Consider the following 21,004-nt stretch of genomic DNA (forward strand, 5'->3'; position numbering starts at 1 on the left):
TATTAGTTCCAGGAGTTTTTGGTTCTTTTGGGTCTTCTACATAGATAATCATATCATCTGCAAACAAGACTGTTTGTTTATTCCCTCCCAATATGCATACCTTTGTTTCTTCTTTTTGTTTTGTTTTGGTTTGGTTTGGTTTGGTTTTTAAAGTAATTTCTATACCCAGTATGGAGCTGCAGCTCACAACCCCGAGATCAAGAGTCACATGCTCTTCATCTAACTGAGCTAACCAGGCTCCCTTCTTGTCTTGCATTAGCTAGCACTTCCAATATGCTATTGAAAGGAGTGGTGAAGGGACTTCCTTGCCTTGTTTCTGATCTTAGTGGGAAAGCTTCAAGTTTCTCAGCATTAACTATGATGTTAGTTAGCTGTATGGTTTTTTTTATAGATATTCTTTATTAAGTTGAGGAAGTTCCCCTTTATTCTTAGTTGTTTTTTTTTTAATCGTGAATTGATGTTAGACTTTGTAGATTGCTTTTTTGCATCTGTTAATAATGATCATGTGAATTTTCTTTTGTAGCCTGTTGATGTGATTGATTACATTAATTGATTTTTGAATGTTGGACCAGCCTTGCATACTTGGGATAAATCCTCTTGAGTTGTGGTGTATAATTCTTTTTATACATTTGCTAATATTTTATTGAGGATTTTTGCATCTATATTCATGAGAGATATTGATCTATAGGTTTCCTGTAATTTTTTTTTTTTTTTTTTTTGAGAGAGACCATGCATGAGCAGGGGAGGGGCAGAGGGAGAGGGAGAGAGAATCCCAAGTAGGCTCCATGCCCAGCACAGAGTCCATCAGGGCTCGATCCCACAACCATGAGATCATGACCAGAACTGAAATCAAGAGTCCGATGCTCAACCGACTGAGCCATTTAGGCACCCCTGTCTTTGGTTTTGGTATAAAGGTAATGCTGGCCCTATAGCATGAGTTAGGAAGTATTCCCTATGCTTCTGTGTTTTGAAAGAGCTTGTACAAAATTCTTTCTTAAATAATTGGTAGAATTCACCAGTGAACCCCTCTGGTCCTGGGATCCCATCTGGAAGGTCATGAATTATTGATTCAATTTCTTTAATAGATACAAACCTATGCAGATTGTTTATTTCTTCTTGTGTGAGTTTTGGCAAATTGTGTTTTCCAAGAAATTGGTCCATTTCATCTAGTTTATCAAATTTGTGAGCATAGAGTTGTTCATGCTATTCCTTTAGTATCCTTTTAATGTCCACAGAATCTGTAGTTAAGTCCTTTCTTTTTTTTTCTGATATTAGTATTATTATTTCTGATATTAAATTCTGATATTTGTGTCCTCTCTGTTTTATGCTTTGTCGGACTAGAAGCTTGTTGATTTTATTGATCTTTTAAAGAATCAGCTTTTGGTTTCATTGATTTTTCTCTATTGATTTCCTGTTTTCAATTTCATCTATTTCTGCTCTACTTATTATTTCTTTTCTTCTTCTTACTTTGGATTTAGTTTTTCTTTTTTTAGTTTCCTAAAGTAGAAACTTGGATCACTGATTGTAGAACCTTCTTCTTTTCTAACATACGCATTCAATATTATAGATTTTTCTCTGTGCACTGCTTTTGCTGCATCCCACAAATTTAGATATGTTGTGTTTTCATTTATTCAAAATACTTTTTAAATTACTCTTGAGGGTATGACTACCAGAAGGCAGAAATCATCATGGGTCATCTTTGAGGCTCCCTACCACTAAATGTTAAGTTTTTTTATGATTATTTTTTTTCCCAATTTTTTAAAGTTTGTCCTTAGGAGGGTTGATCTAAATTACCTTTCTTTTGCTCTTTAAAAATTATTCTTGAACAGTATGTTGGTGTCTCCTATTTAATCTGTTTTTGAAAAACCAGATGTCTGTGTAAAAATATCTCCTAACCAGGAGCCTATTTTCTATTAATGTTAAATGGAAAAATTACAATGTATCGCATGTTTTCTGAAACAATAAAACCTTAGATAAGGGACAAGCTATCCAGTCAGGATGACAATATATAAATATGTTTAAAATACCACTTTTAATTGCTAAGTTATGTTCATTTTTGCCTTATATATTTTGAGGCTATTTCGCTAGGTGCATGCATAATTAGTTTTTTTAATCTTCCTGGTTAAGTATGATGTTTACCATTTCATAGGGATCTCCTCAATTTCTAAATATGTATTTATTCTTCTAAATGTGGCCTTTTCAGGTTTTTCTTGGTTAATAGTTCCCTGATTTTGTGTGTGTGTGTGTGTGTGTGTGTGTGTATGTGTGTGTGTGTGTAATTTTAGCTCAGCTTTTCTATGGCCTTTTAGGAATATCCTTTGTAAATAACATACTGAATTTTACTTTATATCCAGTCATTGATAATTTGTCTCTTTTGCCTGACAAATTTAATCTATTAATATTTGTTATGATTATAGTAAATATGTTTCTACTATAATATGTTTGCATTTCTATCTGATCCACTTGTGTCCTTCCTTTATTTTTTTTTAATTTTTTTGTTTACATTTATTTATTTTTGAGAGAGTGAGACAGTGCATGAGTGGGGGAGGGGCAGAGAGAGAAGGAGACACAGAATCCGAAGTAGGCTCCACACTCTGAGCAAGCTGTCAGCACAGAGCCCGATGTGGGGCTCGAATCCACTGTGAGATCCTGAACTGAGATGAAGGATGCTTAACCGACTGAGCCACCCAGGCGCCCCTCCTTTATTCTTGTTCCTCCCTCCCCCTCCTTTTTAGTTTTGTGTTTGTTGTTCTATTCTATAATTTTCCCTCTGATGGCTTGGAAGGTTTAGAGTCTTGGTTTTTTTGGTTTGTTTTTAGTGATTAGTCTTAAGTGTTACCGTTATTTAATTTAACAAAGACTTAAGTATCTCAGCCTTCTCAACCAAACAAGAAAGATTGTAATGTATTTTAACCACATTAGCACAACTTCTGTGACAATCGTGGTATATTTTAGTTTTATCCTATTATAACCCCAAGACTACTATTAGGATTTTATACAGAAATACTTAATTAGATTCACAGAAACATTTGCTATTTTATACATTCCTTGTACCTCAAATTATGCTTTTGAGAGGATCTCCTCTCTTTTTGAAGTATGCTTTTGGAAAACTGCTTTAGCAAAAATCCATTGATAATAAAATTATCTTTTTGCTTACTTGAAAATGTTTTAATTCAGCCTTGTTTTCATGAAGATTGTTTTTTTCAGAGTCTGTCCATCTGATTATTATTTCTAATATCCATCTATTTCTATATTAGTGATCTTCCTTTTTCCTCTGGCTACTTTGAATATCTAAAGCTCTGTGATCTGTTTCACTAAAATATGGCCAGTTACTGATTTTGTTTTTTTTTTTTTTTCAACTTTTTTTTTTTTTTTTTTATTTATGGGACAGACAGAGACAGAGCATGAACGGGGGAGGGGCAGAGAGAGAGGGAGACACAGAATCAGAAACAGGCTCCAGGCTCCGAGCCATCAGCCCAGAGCCTGACGCGGGGCTCAAACTCACGGACCGTGAGATTGTGACCTGGCTGAAGTCGGACGCTTAACCGACTGTGCCACCCAGGCGCCCCAGATTTTGTTTTGTTTTTAATCTTGTTTGGTATATATTATGCTTCCCAAGTCTGTGGAATCATATATCTTCTTAACTCTGAAAAATTCTCAGCCATTATCTCTTTAAACTTTTTCATGTTCTTGTTCTTCCTTGATGGTTATTTGCTTCCTCCTCAAATGTGTGATTCTTATCATTTATTTCTTTAGTCATTTTACATGGAACAATTTCATTTTCCATATCTGCAATTCTAGTACTTGAAGTTTTTTAATTAAAATCTCTTTTGTTGTCTAATTCTGTCATTGGTTTCTAACTGTTGGAGGTCTCTAAGATCACCCCCAAAGTTTGATGATTTGCTAGAACTCACAGGATTTGGTCACATTCATGACCATGATTTATTACTAGTGGATGGATATAAAGCAAAATGAGCAAAGGGAAAAGGTGTGAAGGTGCATGAAGCAAAGTCTGCAGGAAACAAGCCACAGGTTTCCAAGTGCCCTTTCCCAGTGACTCATATAGGATGCACTTAATTGCCCAGTGATAAGTTGTGACAATACCTACTAAATGTTGTCTACGACAGAAGCTTATTACAGACTCGTCAGTCTAAGTGTATTGGGGGACTGGTCATGTACTGCCTAACGTGCTGAAATTTTAGGCTCCCAGAAGGAAAGGAGGTATTTAGCATACACCACATTGTTTGTACCTCACAAATCAGGCACTGGGAGCCTACTCATTATTTAGGCAATGGTGGGAACACTCCTCAAATCTGAGTTCCAAGATTCTGGCCAAAGGCAACCTTCCAAGCAGACCTTTTTAAGGACAGCAGTCTGAAGCTTGCAATGTTTACTCTTTACACTTAACCTTCTTGTGAATTTGTTAGCCTTCATGATCTCCAATTTGCGTGATCTCAATTGTTGGAAATTCCAGAGGAAGCCAGTGTTAATCTTAAAAAATAAAACTGACAGTTATTTTACCAGCAAAAGATGGTTTTATTTGGGAATAGCAGAGAATTGCAATCTGGAACAAGCAAGCTACAGCAGAATCACAGGCAAGTCCACAGAACAAGACAGAGGAGCACTTTTGTAGAGGAAGGGGATGTTTGGAAGGCTGATATAAACAAAAAGTCTATTGGAGTAAAGTGGCAGTTTAAAGTATAGTGGCTTTTCATTGGCTGAGCTGTTGCCAGGAGAAGGAGGAAAGCTTTTATTCTTACTGAGATAGCAAAGTAGTATCCATATGCTAGGTCCATCTCGTCTATTGGATTTGTAATTAACAACAGTGTTAGGACATAAGAGCTCCCACTGCCCAACCTCCTGACTCCATTCTAAATGAGATTTCCTTTTAATTTTCACACCAGCATTTGCTATTAAGTTAAACGAGTATCAGTATCAATCAGGGTAGGTTAGGTTTTGCCATGGTAACAAGTAACCCTGAAAGATGTCCATAGCTTTAAACAATGAAGTTTTATTTCTCACTAATGTCTGTGGGAGAGGGAGGAGTAGGATGTTGCTCTGCATTGCCCTCACTCTTGGACCCAGGCTATCTGGTGCCCCACTGTTGTTTGCTGTGGCAGACAGAAAGGGAAAGCATGATAAATTATTGCTTCTTAAAATTACCACTCGAAGGGGCACCTGGGTGGCTCAGTCAGTTAAGCGTCTGACTCTTGGTTTCAGCTCAGGACATGATCTCACAATTCATGAGTTCGAGGCCTGCATTGGGCTCTGTGCCCATCCTTTTCACAATTCATTGGCTAAAGAAGTTGCATGGTTTAATGTAATGATCATGTGTCCAGAAAGAGGGCTAAAAAATACATGATGAACAGCACTAAAATTTATAAGAAGATACGGCAATACTCTTTCTTACTTTGCTTCAGTCAGGGATTCTTTCCCTGTATTCAGGGCCTCCTAGGGCTACTAGGTATTGAGTGACACAGAGAGAATAAAAATATTTTGCTTTTTCTTGTCATGGCATTTTGGAGGATTTTTAATTCATGTACTTTCCCAAAGTATTGCAAACAAGTTTGGGATGCTTTCTATGGTTCTTTGCCCTTCCTCTTTATTTTCTTCCTTTCTTCCTCTCTGCTCTACTTGTCCAGAAAGAAAGTGTATTGTTTTGAAAAGAGAAATGTATTAGTAATCATATTGACTAGTTGTTTAGTAAAAGTAATAATAATGTTTATTGTGTTACAATGTTTGTAGAGTCATATGGGTGTATATATGGGAGTAATTTGTGTACTATGTTATTAGAAAAACACTAAATTAGCCAATTTGAGATAACAAGGTCAGCCCCTGTCGTCATAGGTGAAATGAGGAGGTGATTGTGAATGGTTTACATTCTTGCTACTACAAGAGGCAGGAACACAGTTGGCTTTCTATCAAGTGGAACAGAGGATCCAGTGGAAACTCTGTTCCAAAGTCTCCACTTAGTTTAAGGATATTATAATCCTCTTTGAAAATAAAAAGCATATGCAGGGGCGCCTGGGTGGCTCAGTTGGTTGAGCGTCCAACTTCGCAGGTCATGATCTCAGTTTGTGGGTTCGAGCCCTGTGTCGGGCTCTGTGCTGACAGCTCAGAGCCTGGACCCTGTTTCAGATTCTGTGTCTCCTTCTCTCTCTGCCCCTCCCCCGCTCACACTCTGTCTCTGTCTCTCTCTCAAAAATAAATGAACATTACCAAAAAAAATTTTTTTAAAGCATATGCAGATGAAGAAAATGATAATTAGTCATGGAGCAACTATGGACTAGACGGAGGAAAATATAATAGAAGTTTGGTGGTAAAGCATGGGGTGGTGTGAAAAGACACCTTTGCAGAAGAGTTGGGAACACTGGGGTTGCCTATTTGTGGGGACTCGCGCATGCTGCCTCTCTTCCCTTTGGTGGCACTCTGATCAGCCTAAATAAACCTGGTACATTGCCTCTATCTCGTCTTGTTGGGTACATGTAAAGCAACTGTAGATAGAGACTGTTGCTTGTGAAATATTCAATAGTGGTTTTTTTTTTTAATGTTACTATCAAAGGAAAATAATAGTCTCATCTTAATCTACTTGAAAAGTATAATAGAAGCATAAATAACTTCCAGTCCCATCATCCTCAGTTAATTACTATTAACAGTTGGCATATTTGCACCGAGATAATATGTTTATAACTTTATACTCTTTATTTTTCCACCTACCTTTCTCAGGCATTTTCCTAAGTCATTTAAACCCTTCATAAATATAATTTTTAATTCCTGTGTAATAGTCTATGATGTGAATGTACAAGGATATTTCTCTATTTTTTGTTTTGTGTAAAATAATTCAGAATTGATGGGAATGGAAGTTAATATTTGTCCTAAAACATAACTAATAACATAAACCCATAGATAAATAAAGATTGTGATACCATCATGGAAACTTTTTTTTATCAGCAATTTGATATTAGATTTGGCGATTGAAATTTGGGTTCACATTTAAGCTGTCCCTGATGTGTGGTGGCCAACCTATTATCTTTGTGAGTAGGTTTAATTAATATTTCAGGGCGGAGACAAAGGCTATTTAACCAGAAAATTCTGTTGATTCCATTTTCAATATATATCTAGAATTCAAACATTCCTCCCCACCAGCACCTACGTCACCTTGGGTCATTGCAATAACTTTCTAACTGTTCGCTCTGCTTTCACTCTTGTCCCTACATGTTCTGCTCTTTATAGGACAGCCAGAGTGATTTGTTCCCATATGAGTCAGGCACTTTGCTCTCTCTTCAGTACCTTCCATCTGACTCCCATCTAATTCAGAGTAAATGCCCATGTCCGTGAAGGATAGGACTCCTGCTGTATGCAGGCGTATCTTGAGTGTGGTAGGCACACTCCTACCTTATGGTGCTTGGACTTGTTGTTCCCTCTTCTAGAATGCTTTCTCCTTGGTAGCCACTAGGCTTTTCCCCTCATCTTCCTCTGTTTGTTCAGGTGTCATTTTCCTAATGAAGCCTTCCTTAAATAGCATATTTAAAGTCATTATCCCCTTCCCCTTCCACTCCATAATCCCCTTCCTTTCTGCTTTATTACTTTTTGTGTATTTGTCTTTCTAACATTCCCTAGAACGGATTTAGATTTTTGTTTTTATTTTACTATTTATCCCTCTTTCCCTCCCCCACCCTCAGTATAATACCGGTTGCCAGGATGTAAAGCTTTTTTATCAGTTTTGTTCACTACTATATTCTCAGAGCCTAATATAATGCCTGCTCCATAGCTGACACTTGATTAATATTGGTTGAATACAGAGAGAACCAATATTGGCTATATCAGCAACCTGGCAAGCACAATGGACTGATGTAATCCTAGAGTAGTAGACAAAATAAGATGTCCTTCATGGTCACCACCCATTCCAAGTGACTCACGTTGCAACACTTGGATTTTAGGAATGAAGGATGTTCACAGATGCAGACCATTTTTTCCAGAAATAACCTTAACTGACAGGGAGGATTTCATACAGAATTCGGGATTTACCTTTCCACAGAGGCATCGCATGTTACATGCCCCTACACGAAGTATGTCTATATTCAAATAAATGAAGTAAACTGAAGTTCCTGCCCTCCAGGTGCTTATTTCTGTGTTTCTCCTCTTCCGTGATATGAAAAGGAATATATATATATATATTTTTGGCTGTAGCCCATATGTCCTAGCATTGACTTTCTAGTTCTCATTGATACTATGGTAGAGCAAGTACATAGAAGTGTTGACAGAACACAAGGGGCAAGCAGTGTGCCCCAGTGTGCCTGCAGGATCTGGGAGGCTGGTGAGGGCAGGATGTGGGAGTGCTGTCCTCTCTCCCCACTCTGTTGCTGTCTCTGAGGGGATCCTGGTTCCCCTTCTGGTGGGGACTCCCGAAGGGCTGACTCTGTCATAACCAGATATTCTCCCCACCCTGGGCTGGAGGCTTCTCCATACTCTGAGGCTAGCCAGAATTCTCTGTAGGGCTGGAAAGGGCCCCCTTGTGGTAAGGACAAGAGATACTGAGATGTCACCCATCCCTGAAGTTTGGGAGCTGTGGCCTAGTGAGTCAAGGTTCACAGCCAGCAGGTAGGAGTGGATTGACAGTGACAACAGTTGTGGTTCTGGTCCTAAGCAGGATTTTCTGGTTTGGGTGGGAGTTTACGTAAATGACTGATTTGAAACAATGCTGCAGGGCTCAGCCAGGGACTGATGGCTAACTGGGTCAGGTCAGGTTGGAAGACATTGTCACTCACTGATTACCCAGTCTATCCAGTGAGCGCCCAGAGCACTTTCTTGCACTCTTGTGAATCTCTGCATTCCTTTTGTCCTCACCGGCTAGTCCTTGCTGCTTAATTGTCTGCGATCAGGGGCCACATGGAACAGGACAAGAAGGATTCAAGTCAAGCAGCAGCTCCTTATGACAGACTGAACTTTTCATCTTCCTAAAATCAAGATGGCTCTATATTCAACATTCTTCTTTTCTTTTTTGTGCTATTTTGGTCCACAGATTTGAACTCTAAATAATTTTATCTCCCTTTCTTCCTGCTTTGCCTATCCACACCCATCCGTACCACACATCAGTTTCTTTCATAATTCCTTCCTTTCGTTCCTATTTTGAAACCACCACTATTGTCTTGGCACTCAGGCATCCCTACCTCTTTATTGTGCTCTCCAATCCATCACTGGTGCAACAGTGGTTCTCAATGCGTGGTTCCTGGACGAGCAGCATCTGTATTGCTTGGAAACTTTTTAGAAATGCAAATTCTCATGCTTCTCCATCGGAAACTTGAGGTGGGGCTGGGCCCTCTAGGTGAGAACCTCTGAGCCACTGATAAACGTGATAGCCAGACTCATCTGCTAGCACCATTGTTTTATCTGTTGCCCCCTAGCTCAAACATCTTGAATGGTTCCCCAGCCCCTACATGATTAAGTTGAAATTTAGCAACTGCTCTCTTATGTATTTCCTTTGCTCCATGTTTGCTGACATTTCTGCCATTCCATGCACTCCTCCCTCCATGCTGTCCATACTTAATCATGTCCTTGTGTCTTCAGCAGCATAGCCCAAGTCTTCCTTCTGGGCCCAGCCCAGAGCTCTCTTCTCCCCCTGAACTTATTCTGGTCTTATGCACTTTTATGGTCTAACGCATTTATTTATCCCACCTTGTGATGACAACCGTTATTTTACATCTATGGATCTAGTTTCCCCAAATAGATTACAAGCTTCTTAAGGTTTTATAATAGTTAACTTCTTAGTGTCACACTCACAATGCCTGATTCCTTTCTTATACTTCACAGGAGTCTTTCCAAAACTGGCTTGATAATAAGAACGCCTGGCATATTTGTGAAAAACATGGATTCTCTAAGGCCCCACCATAGACCTTCTGAACTAGATTCTTCAGGGGAGATTCCTGAAGATCCATAGTTTGAATAAGTACCCACATGTTTCCCATCATGAAGCATGCTTAGGAAACATGGCTGTCAACAGTAAATGCTCAAATTTTGATTTTTTAAATGTTTATTTTTGAGCGAGTGCAAGTGGGGGAGGGGCAGAGAGAGAGGGGCAGAGAATATGAAATGGGCTCTGCACTGACAGCAGCGAGCTCGACTTGGAGCTTGAACTCATGAACCACAAGATCATGACCTGAGCCGAGTCGGACACTTGACCAACTGAGCCACCCAGGTACCCATCAAATTTTGATTTTTTTTTTAAGGAGGTGACTTTTTGATTAAAAGAAATAGGGAAGAAAAGAGCCCTTGTTAGCTATACCCTGTGAACACTTGATAAGTACTTGCTGAGTGCCTGAGTCTTTACAAGGGGTTGAAGACTAACAGTCAAGGAAGGCAAATGGGGGTCAAACACCGGGAGATAGCAGCGGGGTGGGGGGATTGGGAAGGGGAGTGACAGGGAAACGGTGCAAGTGGACAGTCTGATTTAAGGGGCATGCCACTCGCATTTTAGTTGGTGAGTACGAATCCAAATAGTGAAGTGGACATGTGAGTAGGAATCAAGGGAGATGTTGATAAAGTGCAACTCCCTTTTATTATGTCTCACGCTGTGAGCTGAGTGATTTTGATATTCACGAGCCACCAGGAGCCAGTGAATTGCTCTTTCCCTGAATCATACATTGCAGCAATCCCTAAGAGGACAGTCTTGTTTTTAGAATGATATCATTCAGGCCAACCTGTGCCACCTTGTACATGAAGAAACTGAGTCCAGAAAACTAACTTGTCCCAAACTGCACTGCCGTTTATTTTCAGAGCAGAAACTGGAATTTAGGTCTTCTGACTCAACCATCCTAGGCCTCTTTTTTTTTTTTTTCTTTTTAAAATCTGTACAGCTTTTTAAAAGGTAATTATATTTTTTAAGAGTTTATATCTCATGAATCTTTGTCTGGACAAGAGTAATTAATACCTAACGTCATCCCAAGTTTTCAGAAGTGAGACCTAATCCTAACAAAATGTTAGTAACAGAGATGAAGTGAAATAATGATGAAAAAGCACCTGTGACAGTGTCTGGTATATATTTGACTTTTAACGCCTGTGTGTTCTTTTGGTCTTTGAATGGTAATTCACTTCATCTGAAAGTTTATTTCCATTGTTTGCATAAGTAAGGGCTTTGGAGTTATTCAGATCTGAATTTGAATCCTGGCTCTGTCATGCACTGTGTAATTTTGTACATAATCGCTTAATCTTTCTAAGCCTTGGTTTCTCTACCTACAAAATAGGAATAATAATACTTTGCATGATTGCTCTGATGAGTAAATGTTAGATGCTTGAAAGTGCTTAGTACAATGCCAGACATTTAATAAGTACTTAATAAATATGAGTTGTTTCTGTCATTGACTTGTAGCAAAACTTTATTCTGATTTGTACCTTCTCAAAGAGACAGTAATGGAAAAGAGAGCGTAACTACCCAATTCTGAGTCTTGGACCTGCCATTTACTTATTACTCGTGTGATCATGGAAATGTCATTTAACTGTTCCATGCCTTAGTTATTATCCCCATTTTATAGATGAAGACCTTGTACCTACTTTGTGGGGTCATTGTGAGGAATGAATGAGTTAATATATGGAAAAGTGTTTGGTACAGTGCTCGGTACAACATAAACAATAAATATTAGCTGTCATTAATGTATTTCTTGTTATACTTATTGGCCTTGAGATTTTGCTGAGTCTCAAGAGATCTCTTCTTCTTGGCAAGACTGAACTTGGAAAACTTTCCTTTTTGTCTGTTTCTGTGTTAGAGTTTATACCTGATGGCCTATATCTCCAAGTCTGTCATTTCATCCCTACGTTGCAGAATCCAATGGTCAGAAAATAACCAATTATGCATGAAAGACACAGTCAACAGTAAAGGAACAAGAAAACTGCTGGCAATGTATTAGACATTTAAAACAATTTTGAAAATGAAAAAAAAGACATGATTTTGGGGAATATTAAAAAAATGGGTTACAGGGCGCCTGGCTGACTCATTTGGAAGAGCATGCAACTCTTGATATTGGGGTCATGAGTTCAAGCCCCATGTTGGGTGTAGAGGTGGGGGGGAGAGAGAGAGAGAGAGAGAGAGAGAGAGAGAGAGAGAGAGAAATTAAAAGAGTTAATCATCCAGAAAATACAAACTGTACTAAAATCCCTTGATAATAACCTATTTTCCTGGCATGTGAAGGAAATAATATAGCATCTTTCTGCTTGCCCAAAGATAAGTTCTTTTATCTTTGTAGCCCTGAAAATTCTCATTTTGGTCTATTTACCTATTGATCCAATCCTGTCCCCATTAGCGCCTTCCCTTGCTATGGTGATCTTTCCAGAACATTGCTCCCTCCTTATCTTGGTGTGCTAGGTAGCCGCACTAATTACCTACTCGTTACCTTCCCCCCTTCTTGCTGGGGACAGGACTCTAAGGGTACCCAACCCTCCTCCAAGAGACTCAGAGAAGAGTGGCTCTGTTCTCAGTTCTAGGGGTTAATCCTGATTGGCCTAAGCGCAACTTGGTCTCATTCATCTGTCAGTGATTGGTTTAGGCCTGGGCATATATCTTCTGGCAAATGCAACATGAAGGGAAATCTGCTAGGAGACTCTAGGAAATATATCTTTGGTCTTAAAAATAAATTCATGGGAAGGGGCGCCTGGGTGGCTCAGTTGGTTAAGGGTCTGACTTCAGCTCAGGTCATGATCTCCCGGTCTATGAGTTCGAGCCCTGCGTTGGGCTCTGTGCTGACAGCCCGGAGCCTGGAGCCTGCTTTGGATTCTGTGTCTCCCTCTCTCTCTGCCCCTCCCCTGCTTGCACTCTGTCTCTGTCTCTCAAAAATAAACATTTAAAATACATACATACATACATAAATAAATAAGTTCATGGGAAGAAGCAATACATATTTTTCTTCTGGATATGGTTATGTCTGCACTTAATATCATGAACTACAGTAGCTTTCTTGCAACCATAGAAAAACTAGGAGTAAAAGGGCAAACCATGAGGGTGCAAAAATCATGGGTCCTGGTGATATTCTAGAGCATGAGGTTAATCCAGAAGCCATCTGACCTTGAGAGTTCTTGCTATATGAGATCCATTTTCCTTAATATTTAAGCCAATCTGAGTTGTATATTATCTGTTTTATGAAGTTGGAAGCATCCTAAATAATATATAAGCCCTTGTTCTGCTTATTAGACAAAGACATTTTCTCTGGGCCCCATAACTTTTAAGTTCTATTATCTCTGTGAAGCAGCCCAGAAAGTCCCAGACCAAAATAAGCCCTCTCCTCTGAACTCCTTTTATTGACTCAGTTTGGCATCTCTCTCTCTTTCCATCTCTTCCTGCAAATTCAAGATCCTATGATAACTTTTTGGAATACTTAATTTCTAGTACAACACAAACACTTTAACGTTTCTTTGGTGGTATTTAGAATAGAATGAGAATAATTTTGGCCTTTACAGTCTGCACATTGGTTTGCCCTGATTTGCATGATTGACAGTATGTTTTAATGTAAAGAGTGTAGAGATGGGGGCTGACCCACTTGACCCCAAGCTCCATCGCGTCCTAACTGTGGGTTCTCATGCAACTTGCTTAGTCTGTCTAGATTTCTGTTTTCTCTTATGTAAAATGTGATTACTAATACCTTGCAACATTATTTTGAAGGTTAAATGAAACAATGAATGTGAAATGCCCAGGACATAATGGAGAGTCAATGATATCATGTACAACACTTACCTATGTGTATCTAGATACACAGCTTTTCCATAATTTATTTGTGATTGCTGTAAAGGAAAACTCCTCCAAAGAGGACCATCAGCAGTGGGAGAAGTGGAGAATGAGATGATATTTAGAACTTATCTCACTAAAATTCTCATTGTACTAATGAGGAAAAGGGGGTCTAGGAATGTCCTAAGATTCACCCCAAATTTTACTGCTCTTTGGTGCATTTTAATGACACAGATGAGCTTCTTGCCCCAGCACATTGGTTTTAATGACTAAGATACATCTATGTTCCCACTTTATCCCTTTTGTTTGCACTGAGATTTGGATCAGGCAACAAAGGGGGAGATGTCAATGTGAAACGCTTTCAAGACCAGGCCTAATGGAATTGGGTAAGAGAATACCTGCCCGAAAAAAATTACAAAAAATTACACTAACTTACCACAGAGACACAAAATAAAAATTGGGAATGTGAACAATTAACCAAAGCAACGAATAAGGGGAAATGGGATCATCTGTATTCTAGTTTTGATATTGGGATAGATGTTACAATCTAAGCAACCGATTAATCTTATTTTTCTTATCTATAAATGGTTTTGCCGCCTTAATTTCCTCCTTATTATTTGAAACAGCACAATAAATGGGAGAAGAAGAGTGGAAGCAAGGAAAATAAGAATGTGGAATGCCTTGGTCACCACTAAGTTTACCTTAAATTGAACACCAGCATCTCACAGGACTCTTGACTTACTCAAACTCATCATATTATTGAAATTTGCTCAGGGGATATTCAATCCTCTTTTGCAATCCAGGTTTAGAAGGATTTGTAATATTGAGAAATAGAAAAAATTAGATCTGGCTTGTATATTTGCTTGTACATTTAGTGAGCAGGTGTCCCTGGATGAGGAGACTGAATATTTTTGAACTCAGAAGTCATAACATAAACATGTCCTGAGGCCAATCATTGGTAGGGTGGGAAAGGGAAAAAAGGCCCAAGTAGATCTTGGATTCCCAGAGTAGAAGCAGAGGAGGCTTGGCAGTTCATGTAACCAGTTGCAAGGGAAAGGGAAAGACTATTGCTGTTGCATAAGTGAGCATGACATACAGCGATGTGGGTGAGCAACATACATGATGTAACTGTATTTTCATTTAAGTTAAGAAATCAATTCCAGAAGTCAACCATGGGTCTTGCCAGTCTTTCATCTTCTTTACTTCCCACTACACATACCCCAGAAATATCAAAAGGAAAATGGATATTCCTATAATTCAGCCAGTTTTCCCCATACTCTTCCTGTCGCGTACTCTCCAGGCTGTTGGTTTGCAAACTGACACTCGTATACACAGGGGAAGAGGAGACTGAGGAGAGAGGCAGACCACTCCAAATTTGTAGGTGAGCATGTTTAGTAAAGAAGGGAACTTACTCTGAGGTTTGTCTTAGGCAGCCACAAGATGAGTAGATCTCTTCAACCATCCACCAAATCTTAAAAAATTTGTAGAGAGACCTTAACTGGTTTTCGTCACATATACCGCCTAGGTGGTCTCAACAACACATTGCTCTCTCAAGGCTATGTCCTTGCAAACAGCTCCCACTGTGGGAATGGTGGGGAGAGCGTACATTTCAAGCACAGGGGGAGGAGTGAGGACCCTCCAATCGCTTGGGTCCAATCGCTTGGGTCAACCGGTGTTCACGGCTTGTCAATTTTCTTCTCCAACAGACACATCTATATTGATGATTCTTCTATTATTTTCCTTCTATAAAAAGTAACTTTGGGGATGCCTGGGTGGCTCAGTGGGTTAAGCATCCAACTTCAGGTCATGACCTTGCAGTTCAGAAGTTCGAGCCCTGCATCAGCTCTGTGCTGATGGCTCAGAACCTGGAACCTACTTCGGATTCTGTTTCCCTCTTTCTCTGCTCCTCCTCCACTCATGCTTTGTCTCTCTCTGTCATAAATAAATAAACATTTTTTAAAAATGTAATTTTTTTTTTCATTTTAAACTCACTTATATTCCTTATTTCATTTTCCTTTACTCCCTTCTTCCTGTCTTAGATGGTAGAGACCATATTTCAACTATTTTATTACAATAAATATTTCTCATTTAAGTTGTTCTTCAATAATTTCAATTAGAATTGTTAAGCTTTTGAGTCTAAACAATCATTCCCAGAGAAACATTCAACAATGTTATGACAACACATTTATGAGCAAGGAAATAGAGGTAATCTGGGTGTCTGTTATGGGGGATATGGGAAGGTTAATGTGGGGAATGCTGTCACCAGAGTAGACTAGATGTCCATGGGCCACCATGTATATATCTTAAAAACATTGCTGAGAAAGTAGGGAACAGAAGTTCATTAAAATAAAGACACGCAGGAAAATACATATTTTATAAGGAAATATGCAAATAAAATGATGTACATCAAATATTAAATTGGGTGCACATATGAGGGAAGGCAATGGTAGTGGATATAGGGGGAAATGAGTAAATTGATATAAAAATCAATAGAAGATTTTTGCATGTGTTAGCAGTGATAATGTTCCATAAATGGGACAGTAATGTGATTAGTATGGATTAACTCAGTGCTCTGCTCTCTTGAGGTTCCAAATAAACATATAAATAAATAGCTAAGGAGATGATTATATATAGTGGGAGGATAGAGAGATGTTTTTGCCTGGGCTGATAAGAATCAGAGATGCTATTTCTATTAAGAGGCAGACTTGATGTGTCCCAGGAATTGCACTATCTAAAGCCACACAAATGACAGTCCTGTGGGATGCTGGTGTTTGATTTATTTGCAAGTTGATGTGAATGTCAACACGATTGTCATGCCATCAGGGATGTTGCCATGCAGTTGCGTCATTGTAGATGGATAGCAAATACTCCTAAGGCAATTTTTTCAGCATTCTGTTACAAATAATAATCCATTGGTATGACATCTTAAATTATTCAAAGTACTTCTGTGTTATAATTCCAGTTGATCCTCCTGAATGAGACCACGTGAAATACGATTATACATTTCACAGATGAGAACTCTGAAGCACAGAGTGGCTCAGTTACTGTCCTAAGGTCACACAAATTAGAGAAGACCTGTTCTAGAGCCCGTGTCTCCTGAGCAACTGGTATGCTATGTTCTTTCTCCTGGTGAAAACAGATAGCTGACTGGTGGATACCCCTTTTGCTTTGATTTCCAGGAAGCTCAGCATTAGATTTGAAGCTCTGATGAATTATATCTGATCTTATCATCTGTACATTTGTGTTCTTTTTTCCTTGGTCTTGAACTTTTTTTTCCCCGATTTTTCCTGGTCATAATTATTTCTACTTCTATTTTATCCTTATTTTATTCTATAGCAAATAGCACAGACTACACCAAATCATTTGTGAAAGTGGTAGGAGTATAAATACATGCATAAATGTAAAAGGGGGAAAGAAGCCCACAGTCCTCAAATAAAGCGCATTTTCCCGGAAAGAAGATCAAATAGCTAGCTCTAATGAGGCTGGCCACATTTAGAAAATCCCTGTGTTTGGATTATACTTGATTTGACTAGCATTTTGAAAACTGTGGTTAGGAAGAGGACTACATCTGCAGCACTGAATGAAAAGTGTGATTCTATATTTCGAAACTTAATCAAAATGACCCTTGCCAAGTATTCCCTATTGCTTCATGGATAAAAAACAGGCATCCAGTGCCTCTCCACTCTGGAGAGGTCTGGTTTCTGAGCATCAGATTAGGGTACTGGCTTTATGACTTCTGTCCTCCATTAATTATTTAGATTGCCCTTCACACTGGATCATCTGTCCTCCACCTACTTGTCCAGCTTCATTACCAGCCCCCACCCCCACCCCACCTCTCATCTGGCACCTAATATGCCATGAATTCCCAAACTTCTTGCCTGTATTCACACTGGGTCCTCTGATGGATAATGCTTCACCGTTTTTCCTTAAAGGCTGGTTCATGCTACCTCCCTTAAAAAGCTTTCCTTGATTTGGCCTCCTTGTTGGTCCCAACACTCAAGCTCCTTCTTTGTGTTTCACAGCATTTTGAATATGCCACCATATTATAATTATCAACGGCTTATTTGTCCTGCTAGATTGTGAACTCCTTAATATCTATTTCATGGTCATCTAGGCCTCCTGTCACCCAGCATAGTGCTTGGCACATAGGAGGGACTCAGTTTAGCTTTGATAATGTGTGCACCTGGTTGAAATGATGTCTAATGAGTTGCCACATACATAGGTCAACAAGACCTTCTATCAGGTCATAGCTACACTTTGTTCAGGTATGCTTTCCTTTGGCCTGATCTTTACTCCTTGGGCCTCCAAACACAGTATCTCCTTGCCTAGCCTTTTTGTTTGTTTGTTTTTTGTTTGGGGGGGGGGTGGTCTTCAGTACTCTTCATTTTCAATTTTTCTAATTTTTAATTGCCACTCTTTAATAAAAAACATCTCATTTTTTATCTGGCAAAAAGATATAAACGTCAATATGTTTATTGTGCTAAATGATGTTTTTAGGAAGCAGATAAAACTTAAAACAGATGTTTAGGAGATAAACATATTTATCTTCTATGAAATATGCCTATGTGTATATATATATGTATATGTATATATACATAATATACACACATATATACACATATCTGTACATCTATATAAAATATGTTCTCTATGACCACTAAGTGTCGAAATTGAGCTTTTGCTAACTTTGAAGTTTCAATGTGACAATCTGAAATAAATTTGAACCATTCATAGAAAATTCAGAGCTACAAAGTATCTTTTTATTTTTTCTTTGTTTATTTATTTATTTATTTATTTATTTATTTATGTTTATTTATTTTTGAGAGAGAGAGAGACAGAGCACGAGCAGAGGAGGGGCAGAGAGAGAAGGAGACACAGAATCCGATGCAGGCTCCAGGCTCCAAGCTGTCAGCATAGAACCCTATGCGGGGCTCGAACTCATGAACCACAAGATCATGACCTGAGCCAAAGTCGGATGTTTAACCGACTGAGCCACCCAGGTGCCCCTAAAAAGTATCTTTTTAAAATTCACGCTTCTTATTATATATGCAAGCCTTCCCTTATTGTGCAAACATTTATCAAATCCGGGAGTGGGATAAGTGCTGGGGATGCAAAAATAAAGCTTCTATCCCTGTGAGACTGGTAGGGGCAGAGCAGGAGCTGAGGATGGAGCCAGGAGTAAGGGCCAGATGGGAAGGACCGTGTATACAATGCTAAGGACTTGGTTCTTTTCCCGCCACTAACTGGGAATCAGTAAAGCCTTTCAAGCAGGATGGAGACATGTTTCTGTCTCCATTTGTACTTTAAAATGTCTCTTTAATTCTTTGAGGAAAATGGAATAGTGAGGACATAGGCAAATAGGTTTTTGCTAAAAGCTATGAGTGACAGTGAGGGCTTACACCCAGTTGATCAGGGGTGGGGAGAAGAGGATGGATTAGTAAATAAGATGGTCACTTTAGTTGGGGAAGGGGGGAAAAGAGAAGGGCAATTGTAGGCTTCCGGCTTGGGCAGTGTGGGGTGCCATTTATGGGAATAAGGAACACAGAAGACCAAAATTAAATAAGAATCCATAATATAAAAGTAACCACCCCTCCAAAATAGCTACATTTGAAGGTAAAAATAAAGTCACTTCAATTATTATTTAAAGGTCAAGATCCTGAAAACAACACTTTATACTGTACTTGTAATTGAACTGCAGGGGAGTGTATCATGTTTCTTTGGTCAGGCTACATTTTTCCCCCTCTAGATCCTTGCACACAACTACATTGCTTGAGAGAGAAGCTGGGGCTGACCAATGGCTTGGGTCCAGCCATTCTGAATTGCTGTTGTGCCACGCTATGTGTGAGAAACAGCGATCACAGTCAAAAATCCACATATAACTTTTGACTTATCTAAAACTTAACTACTAATAGTCTACTGCTGATCAGACACCTTATGAACAACATAAACAGCCAGTTAACGTATTAGCATGTATCATATACATGTCAATGTTATTCTTACAATAATACAATATTGTGTAATAATAATGTATTATTCTTACAATAAGGTAAGCTAGAGAAAGGGAAATGTTATTAAGAAAATCATAAGGAAGAGAAAATACATGTACAGTATTACACTGTATTTATTCAAAAAACCCACATGTAAGTGGACCAGCTCAGTTCAGTCCTGAGTTGTTCAAAGGCCCACTGTACTTATAAAGCTCATGGATCTGTACCTTCTATCCACTCACAGTGAGGAGCCGGAGGAAGGAAGGCAGGAACTCCAGTAAACTAAATACCCCAGGAATCATAACTTTAAATCATGGAAAGTGCCCTGAGGCCTTTACTCTGAAATCTGATTTCTGGCTAATGCGACCTTCCTTAGAGCCCCCTGGGTATGAAGTATAGTTAAGGTGACAGTCCTGTTTGCCAGCGGCTTTTCTGGTTTTAGCAGTGGAAGTGTCACATCTTGGGAAACCTCTCAGTCCTAGGTAACGCCTTGGACCTGACCAAACCTGGCTAGTTAATGTCCCTCGTACTATAGCTTGGTCTTTCTCACAGATAAAGGTAAACCAAGCCCGGGTGAAATGCCTGGAAACGTTCCTCTCTCTGCAGCCTCTGCTTTGGGTTTGCTATTCTTCAGTGTCAAACCCTCCCTTTCCCCTTATTCTTAGAGTCTACATGATTGTCTTTATTCTTACAGTTTTTGAAGCTCTCCCTCAATTCAAACAAAGATCTGAGACCATCATTTACATTTACAACTCATTCATATGAGCAGGTTAATTCTTCTAGGTTTTGGTACTTTAAGCCCTTTAGTCTCAATTCTGAAAAGACATCTGGGGGAATTCGGGTGGCTGTGGGAGGTCATTTTGCAAGGGCGGGCATGTGCATTGCCTGGAAACACACGGTAGCAGCACTTGGTATTTTGAGGACTCTTGCAGGAAGAGGCTCAGAACAGACAGTACACGTGCTTCCATTTCTTCACCCAAGATTCCCATTCCATTCTCTCTGTGCCCTTGACCCTCTTTTATGCCTTGCAACTATAGGCCAAAATAGGCTGCCCTCAGCCTTAAGAGACAGAATCAGTGAGAAATTTAACGGACTGCCTTTGAGCAAAAGTGTAACTTTTCCTGTGCTAAAAACAAAACAAAACAAAACACCCCCAAAACAAAAGACACCAATAACTCTTATTTCTCCTCACTGCAATTTTAAGCGACAAAGCCAAGCTAAACGGGCACAGGTTGATTTACTCTTGAAGAGCTAGAATCAGAGTCTTTTAAGCGATCAGGGGCTTTTCTTGTTTCTAGAGTTATCTGGA

This window comes from Puma concolor, chromosome B2, assembly GCF_028749965.1.
Source record: "Puma concolor isolate L17-30 chromosome B2, mPumCon1.1.hap2, whole genome shotgun sequence".
NCBI lineage: Eukaryota > Metazoa > Chordata > Mammalia > Carnivora > Felidae > Puma > Puma concolor.